The sequence below is a fragment of the Drosophila obscura genome, unplaced genomic scaffold (genome assembly GCF_018151105.1).
Source record: "Drosophila obscura isolate BZ-5 IFL unplaced genomic scaffold, ASM1815110v1 contig_97, whole genome shotgun sequence".
NCBI classification, from domain to species: Eukaryota; Metazoa; Arthropoda; class Insecta; order Diptera; family Drosophilidae; genus Drosophila; species Drosophila obscura.
The window spans coordinates 205,703-214,539 of record NW_024542891.1 but is presented as its reverse complement, the minus strand read 5'-3'; the positions used below and the strand labels follow the sequence as shown (position 1 = coordinate 214,539).

The 8,837-nt window shown below is 42.7% G+C and overlaps 1 long non-coding RNA gene across 1 annotated transcript; it reads left to right on the top strand.

The window, feature by feature from the left end:
- The first annotated feature begins 5,712 nt into the window (after nucleotides 1–5,712).
- LOC111077658 lies at nucleotides 5,713–8,026 on the top strand. Its single transcript, XR_005968597.1, has 3 exons — nucleotides 5,713–5,829; nucleotides 5,892–5,951; nucleotides 7,783–8,026. It is a non-coding gene; the product is annotated as an uncharacterized LOC111077658 (long non-coding RNA).
- The last annotated feature ends 811 nt before the right edge of the window (nucleotides 8,027–8,837 follow it).

Genomic DNA, 8,837 nt, shown 5'->3' with positions numbered 1-8,837 from the left:
TGGCAACTCTGGGCACCGCACCGGTTCGTACGTTTCGGCTGCCATGCGGTCGGTCGGTCTGGTCTCGGGTCTGGTCTGGCCATACTTAGTTATACAACCCGCTCCAAGTCCAATTACCAATTGCGTTGCCAATGAGACTGGCGGTGGCGGCAAGTGAAATTGCTCCGAGATTGGTGTATTGGAAATGGATATGACAATGTAAGGGTATTTCGAAAAACCAGTCAGAACCATGGCAACTCTGGAGTGGGGGCTGGTCGATGGGGTCTGCCGACCCGCTCGCTCAACGAAAACAAAAACAGTTAAACAGGTGCAGAAAAGCATAACAGTTTGGACAGTGAGCAGAGAGCCGGTAAAGAGAGAGCGAATCAACCAGAAAAAAAGAGAGCCAGCTGAGAGAGACAGAGAAGCAACGCGGTAAAAGCTTACACAGAGAGCATCTAAAATCTAGATGCTCAGAGACAAGCGTTCTGGGGGGCGCACAGTGGGCCTGAAATCTGCGAAAATGTTAGCCTAGAACTGTCACGCTGTCGCATGCCATTCCTCTGCACCCCTCCCCGGCAACAACAACACGTGATGAAAGCATAAAAGCAAATACTTGTACGTTGTACACTTCGCTTGTACTTATGTACATATGTGTTGAGAAACGATATTTCGGTATCCATACCCTTGTAGAGAGTATGATGGGACATCTGGGTGGGATATGTCAACTAAATGAATATTGTTTTCCGATGCGATCGATATGATATATTGATATGATATATATATGTACATATATTATATAGATGGGGAAACTTACATAAATGTTGTATCAGAACTACGATCGTCTTGGAACTCTAGTAAAATATTGTATACCCCCATCTCCCACTGAATTTAACTGTCTGGAGCAGGGAAAGTAGAAAGAACCGAAAAAGTACTCCAATTAATAAGAAATTGTTAAATTAATCACCATCGATTAGAGAATATCAATCAGTCCATCACCTCCTAGATCGCATCCAAAATTCCCAATGTTTGCAGATAACAAAAGAATGAAGGTAAACTTTGACGTCATTATGTTGCTTTGCAGAGTAGTCGAGTAACGACAGGGACAAATGTGGAGATCAACAGATCATTCACTCAAAACGAAAACGTAACGAAAAAAAGAATGAAAGAAAAGGCAAAACAAAACTGTTTCGAAAAGACATTTTCTTCAATACAAACATAAGTGCCTACCCTCTATGCGTGTGTGTGTGTTTGCGGCTACGACTATGTATGTTTGTATAATCATGTGATACCAAAATAAAGAAAAATGTGAAAATCAAATAACAGCGACAGCAGCGGCCAAGCTAAGGCACTAAACAGTCACACAAGAAAAAAAAAAAAGTGGAGCAATAAAGCAAACAAAGTCGACGAAAAAAAAATATATTTGTTGCCATGTACTCGCCACCAACCCATCCCCCCAGTGACGTGCCTCTGCAACCCTGCCACTGCCGCCGCACTACACCTATCTGCAACACAACATACTACATATGTACATACATATCTAACCATCCATATATCCATCCCATGATGGCGCTGTGGAGGGAAAAACAGATATACATAGCATGCAAATGCATCGTGACAATTAATGGACTTTTATAGTCCAGAGATCGTATTGGGGATGTCACAGATTAGATGCAGCAATTAATGATATCTAAATGGGGGCTCTTATCCACATGGAGAGAACATTTTAATACAGTACATCTTTCAGATGTGGTCCGTTATTCCTTTCGTTATGTATTGTTCTTTATTGATTACTGTTTTATTGCATTTTCAAAATATAGAACAAATAATTTGCCCAGTTTAAGAATCGACACTGCTCTATCGCGTCTGCTGTATTAAATTTCATTGAACACACGCACAAATCTCGCAACGAGAGTCAGCATACATAGTGCTCAGAGGAGAATACATACAAATACGAAGAACAATTCTAAAAACATTAAAAAAAACATTTTTAGCAGCTAGCCGTATAGAACGTGAGAGGAGAGTGGTGGGTTGGTTGGGAGTGAGAGGTAGAGACTGGCTGCCCCAAAAAGTTGTTGACGCTGAGAGCACGAAATGGCGTCGATACTGCACAGTGGCAGTGGCAATAGGTGCTCTAACTGTGGTGGAACTATGAATGACTTTAATTTTCAAATTTTATTTATTTCGATTCCATCCCACTGTAAGGAGCGGACTGCATGGCGACGTCAGCAACGCTGTCTGCTGCTGCTTTTGCATTATTGTCTAGGTGAGGTCGTCGTCGCAGATGCTTGCGAAGTAGGCAGTGGGGTGGTGGGGGGGAAGGTGGATCATTGGTCGGTGGGCAACGGGGATTGGGGTGACGACGCATTTAGCGGTTTGGCCATGTTTAATTTTGTTTGCATTGGTCGTCGATTGGCAGGCAGAGGTGGCGGGGTAGGGTCGGTTTACTTTGCCTTCCTCTCTCTGTATGTCTCTATGTTTGTGCGAGAGGGTGTAAAAATAGGCGGAAAAGTGCATAGATTTAAAAAGTTTTCGATTTCATGCACGCGCTCCGACTTTTTCTCTTCTCTCTCTTTCTCACTCTCTTCTCTTGTTCCTTTACGCTCCATTTCGTTTCTTATTTTGTGTGTTGTTTGATTGTTTTTACTGTTGATAAATGTCAAACAAAGTGAATGTTGTGTTAGGTGAGGTCGCTCAGCCTGAGCGCTCTCAAAAAAGTCGCATATTTCGCGTGCCGACCCACAGAGCAAATAAATTAATAAAATTTGATAAGCGCGAAAGCACGCATACCGGAATGCGGCCTCACCTTATTTAAATACACCTTTACGTTGCGTCTCTCCCGCTCTTGCTTTCAGCTACGTTTGCTTGCGCTCTCACTACTTGCCAACCTCCCTCCCCACTCAACAATTCTATAGTGGCGTCAGCGTCGCAAAATGATCTCGTTTACACTGTCTTTTGATTTTGCGTCGTCTTCGTCTGCCTCTGCTACGGCTTTTGTCTCACCTTCCCATTCTGCTTCTCCTTCTCTAACCCCTTCCATTGAATGTTTCGCTGCTGTTCTTATTGTTGTAATTTTTGGACGAAATGCGCAGTTAACGAAAAAAACCGCTTGTAAGCGCTTGCTCTTGAAGCGCTTGCTTGAAGCGCTTGCTCTCTTGTGTGTGCTGCGCTGCTGTATGATTGTATATATACGTGTATATATACAGTATAAATGTGTAAACATTATTTATTTATTTAATTGCAATTATAAATAAATAAAACAATTGTTTAATTGGCTTTTAAAAAATGTCCCATAAGATTAGGAACTCAGCCGAGGCGCGGTTCCCTTACCACTAAATTAGCAGGACACCCATAGCTGATGATCGCCATCAATCCATTCTGATGTCCAGGTGTATGATGATATCGATCAGATTTTCGTCAAGCAATAAAAGTCTACATAAGCTAAGCATATACAAAATCCAAGAAAATGCGTCTACTTGGGAAAATCCAGATTTCTAAAGTACATATATATATTCTTGATCAGCATCAATAGCCGAGTCGATATAGCTATGTCCGTCTGTCCGTCTCGATGAGCGCCTGGATCTCAGAGAGGATAAGAGCTAGAGAAACCAAATTCGGTTTCCAGAGTCATGTGATATCATACCGCTACAACCCCTAGCGAAGGAGATGTAGAATCTAAATGGTACATGTAGAATCTACAAGTTAGATGTAGAATATACATTGTAGATGTAGATAACAGATGTAGCAAAAAAATGTAAAATGTAAATTTTTTTTTTGTGCTAGGGCTACTATACTAGTAATGTTGCATCAATTTGGCTAATAGTACGAGTATGTTTAAGCCTAGAAGTTGATCGTTAATTGTACTCCTTCAGCAGCTCGTTATTTAAAATGGCTTTGACAGCTAAAGGGTTCCTTTATTTTACATTTTAGCTAACAAATGTAAAACAAAATATCTGGGGGAACGATTGAGGAGCTAAGCCTTATGGGCCTTGTGCTCCTCCTGCCTTCTGCTTACAAGTGGCTGTAAAACGCTGCTTGGGTTTTTGTTTGTCTCCATCTCCTTGTTTGGCAGCGTAGTGCTCTCGGTAGTACTTGAATGTTTCAAATCGAACTATTTTTAGCTCATCCTTGGTTAGAAAAGAAACTGTACCGTCATTGGAGCTGATCTCGCTCCGGATGACCACGATGGTCAGCAGCACGAAGATCACGTCCAGCGCAGCCAGCATTATGCTGGCTGTCCGATCGGTGCAGTACTCGTTCCAGCGCCAGTTTCCGGTGGCCGGGATCCATAACAGGTTGGCGAATGGAACTATCGGGAGCAGGAAGCCCCAAAGAATTGCGCGCCACACGGCCTCACCCGAAGTGCTTCGCATGGCGGCACTGGCCACAGCGATGCCTGAGAGGGCATATATGATTGTGCAAGATATCTTGAAGATGGCTTCGTAGGAGCTGACCATGGTGTAGTGGTTCAAGTCCATTGGCAAATAGGGACAAAATTCTGCTGTGGCGACGGCAGCAGCCAGCGAGAGGACGAATCCAACCAGCTTCATGCCCATCACGTGGCCGCAGGTGGCGAGGACAATGGACCAAAAGAGTGGCCACAGCAGCAGGCAGCTGGAAAGCAGCAGCGCAGGCTTTTCCCACAGGCAGGCACAGAAGACCAGAGCGCTGGTCAGCAGCACCAGTCCCATATCGATAATCGCTAGCTTGTGACGCGATAGACGCATCTGACGCGTCACCTGTGCCATGAGGAACTGCTTCTGGCTGTGGTTCAGCTCCACCCTGCCCTGAGACTGTTTGGAAGAATTACTCTTCGCGGATTTTGTGTTCTTCATTGCCTTTGTGGTCGTCTTGATCTTGTTGGTCGCCGTGTTCATCAGTTGATTGTCCCTCTCGTCGATGGAAGCCAGCAGTGCCTCAACATCCTTTTCCTTCGACTTCAACACCTCCTCGACCCGCACTTCAGTCACCTGCGAGCCTCGCTTGTCAGAGAGTGCCGCTGGGAGCACAGTCTGGAAGGGCTGCTCCCCGACGTTCGGTTCCATCTTGTTCATGTTCATGTAAATAAGTCTAGTGCTAGGCTCTAGGCGTCAGGGGTTCCTTGGATCGAATGAAATGGGAGTTCTCCAGCCGCCAGACATTTAAAACAATTCCGACCAAACGATGCCCGGAAGCAAGTGCCATCGATGGGATTTTGGATACTTGATGGCCATCCGTCCAGCAGGGTCGCCCCAAGCAGAGGCAATCCCCCAAAGTGCCATAAATGCTAACTGGCAATCGATGACTCGGTGCCGGCTGGCGCCACATATGGCTCTCGCGTGAGACCCAAAAGGACACTTCCACACTCGATTCAACTTGCAAATTGCATTTATGCATAGCCAAAAGCACAATTTGAAATTTTTGCCAACGATATCAACTATGTATTTAAAACAGAAATTAGACACGGCACCAACCAGCAGCAGGAGCAGCAGCAGCCAGTATGCAGAAGCAGCATCAGGAGCGGGCGGCAGTATTAGCCAAACAATGCTGACAAGGCGCGCCCAAAGGGTGGCGAAAAAATCACAAAACTTTTACAATTTCAAGCGGGGCTTAAAAACGTGCAACGCGCGTCAAAGGGAACATGCGAGCTGCCTGCTGTGTGTGGGCGTAGGGGCGTAGGTGTGTCCTGGCCATGCCCACAGAACATACGCACACCACACACACACATACATAGACACTCGAGTAGAGCTGGAAAAAACATCGATGTAACATCGATAGTATCGATGTTACTCAAAAATGTTCAGCATCGATGTTTTTTCTGCAAACATCGATTATCGTCACTTACAACCGAAAGACAGAACTCGTTATAAGGTAAGGGAATATTTTATGCGAATTTGCTTACAAAAATTAATCTATTCTACTTACTTTAATAGATAACATTTTTTGTGGTGTTGGCGTGGATCGTAGTAGCGCCATGGACAAGTTTGTAAAAAGTAGGTATAATGAAATACAGTTAATTTTTTACAATGTGCACACATATGTAATATGTATGCGAATAAATTTGTATACATGCATATACATATATGTATGTATTCTCACTTTTTCGCATACTTTTTTACATACATACATACAGTTGTGTTCAATGAAATAGTAGTGCCGCACCTCATCACTTTCAAAACTCTTTTTGAGACACTTCCAGTTATCCAAATTGAACAAATGATACCTTTTTAATTAGACTGGACTGTTACCATTAGAAAACCGCAGAAATATCAATACATTTGAGTTCCATCTTCTTTTTTTACATGACATAAGCCGAATACCCATGAAATATGCTGTTCAATGAAATAGTAGTGTTTTTTTAGAACATTGAAAAAAACAACGAATCTCAAATAAAAACATATATTTCATGTTTTTCATGTTTCCTGAGCTTTAATATTTAGTTTTTAATCAATTTGGTTTTCATTTCGAACTTGCACCGGCCGAACATGGGTTATTAATCTCTTGCCAACGCTTCAATAGGATTTGAGCCAATAATCCATGAACCACTTGCTAAAACTTGGCTCTGGTTCACGGATTTGCAGTTGCAATAATGTATTTGGTATTTCCCCATAAGATTTCGATGAGATTAATATCCAGTTGGACAGTTGGCCATGGCAAAACGTCGATCTTTTCCGATAACAATTAATTCCTAGCGAGCTTTTATGGGTGTTTCAAGTCATTATCCGGTTTAAATATCCTTTTAGCAGGAATTTTTCAACTGTAATATGAATGTAATGTATTCTAGAGTATGCCTACATCCCCAGTTTCGCTCAAAACCATACTATACTCAAACGCCAGGCCAGAAAGTACTAGCTCATATGAGCTGGGCCCCATAAGGCTCAGCCTAGCATGCCCAATGATATTTTTTTCATGATTTTGGGTGGTAATCGGATTTCTGTGAATGCCAAACATATTCTTTTGAGCCTATCTTACCATATAATACAACTTTACTATCATTAGTCAAAAGTATTTTTGTCACTGTGACACAGGCCATTCCACATGCGTTTTTCCAAACTGAAGTCGTGCACCCATGTACTCTCAGACCCAAACGCGGAGCTTTCTGGGACTTCTTGCATTCAAATAATGTGTAATCAACCGTCTACGAACTGACACATCACTGACAGAGCGATTAAAAATTTTTTTCATAATTTTTGAGTATATTGAAGGCATGGTCTTGCCTTCGATCATCGCCGACCATCCTCTAAAAATATGTTTTTCGAATACAAAATCGATTTTCACTCTACTTCTTATAGTTAATTAATTAAACACAATAGTGAGAGTGCATACAACTTAGTTTTCAATCCCATTATACCTCCTGCCTTAAGTTTTTAGTTTAACTCTTAGGTCTCCTCTTCTTGACCGAGCAATGATTTCTCCAACGCTTCAAAATCAAAAGTACCCCAATGTCCAAAACTTTCTTTCATCAAATTATTCGATATCTGAATTGAGCTTGCGGATGGTGACTTATTTAAATTAATTTGCTTTGTTTTTTCATTTTTAAAAATAAATTTAACCCAGCACTACTATTTCATTGAACAACAGATATCATGGGTAGTTTTCTAAAGTCATGAAAAACAAGAAGATGGAATGCAAATGTAATGGGGTTTCTTCAAGTTTCTAATGCTTACATTCCAGGCTTTCCGTAAAGGTATCACTTGTTCAATTTGAAGGACTAGAAATATCTCAAAAAGAGATTTGAAAGTTGTGAGGTGCGGCACTACTATTTCACTACTATTTCACTTCTACTATCAAATTAACTATTTTAAACTAATTTCTTTAAAACAGTAACGGCAACTGCATTGGACGACGTTGGAAATAACGAAGAAGACATCATATCTAGTCCCAAGCGACCCAAAAAGGACCTCGCTAAAACCTAAAATCAACAAAAACAGCTTCCTATCAGATCTCAATTAAAAATTTAAGCCGCAAACAAATTTTTGTATTTTTTATGTCGATAATCGATTATAATCGATGTCTTCGCCCTAAAACATCGAAAACATCGATGGTGGCAAACATCGATGTTTTTCCAGCTCTACACTCGAGTGAGCGGAGGACAGGGCACAAAGGACAGGGGACAGCAGGCGAATTGCTTAAAGCGCGACAAACAACATCCGCCACCAGTGTCGCCACTCTTATGTGCTCGACTCGCGCCAGTGTTGAGCAATTCCAGGCGAACTAGTTCGGAACTAGTTCCATATAGCATGATGACTGAGCTCTCTAGTCTCTCACAGACAAAGTTACAGCATTTCCTACTACTATTCCCAGTCCCATGGTAGCCAAAGAACAGGCTTCAATGCCATAAAACGACGGATTTGCCTTCGAAAGATTTTTCGCAATCTCTGGCATTTAGATTTCGGCTACTAACTGCAGCCATGAGAGACATCTTGAGTGCTGCCCATTGTCCAGGATATCCCCACTGCGTCTGCTTATATCTGTAATTACTCAGTGCCCATCACTTTTTCTCCTATTTCAATCGGTTGGTGTCCCTGCTGTCTGGAACCAGCTGGAGTTGTCCAACACTGGACGGACGGGAGAGCAGTCAGCGGGGGCGATGGGGACAGATGAGTGTTTGTTACCTCTGTCCGTTGTTCGTCGTCGTTCTGTTCGTTTTGCAAAAGTTTTGTCCAGTTTTGTCGGAACAAAACTACAAACACAACAGGCGCTTCACACACACACACATGTGGTGGTGGCTGGGGTGGGGGAAAGGAAGCAGCTGCTTCAGCAGTTCTGCGGACTAGCCCTTGCCTAGCTATCTGACTAGCCCAGCCGGTCCATCACTGTCCCAAAGACAAGCCCGACTCCATGTAAAATCCTATACCATTTTCTCATTGCATGTCATT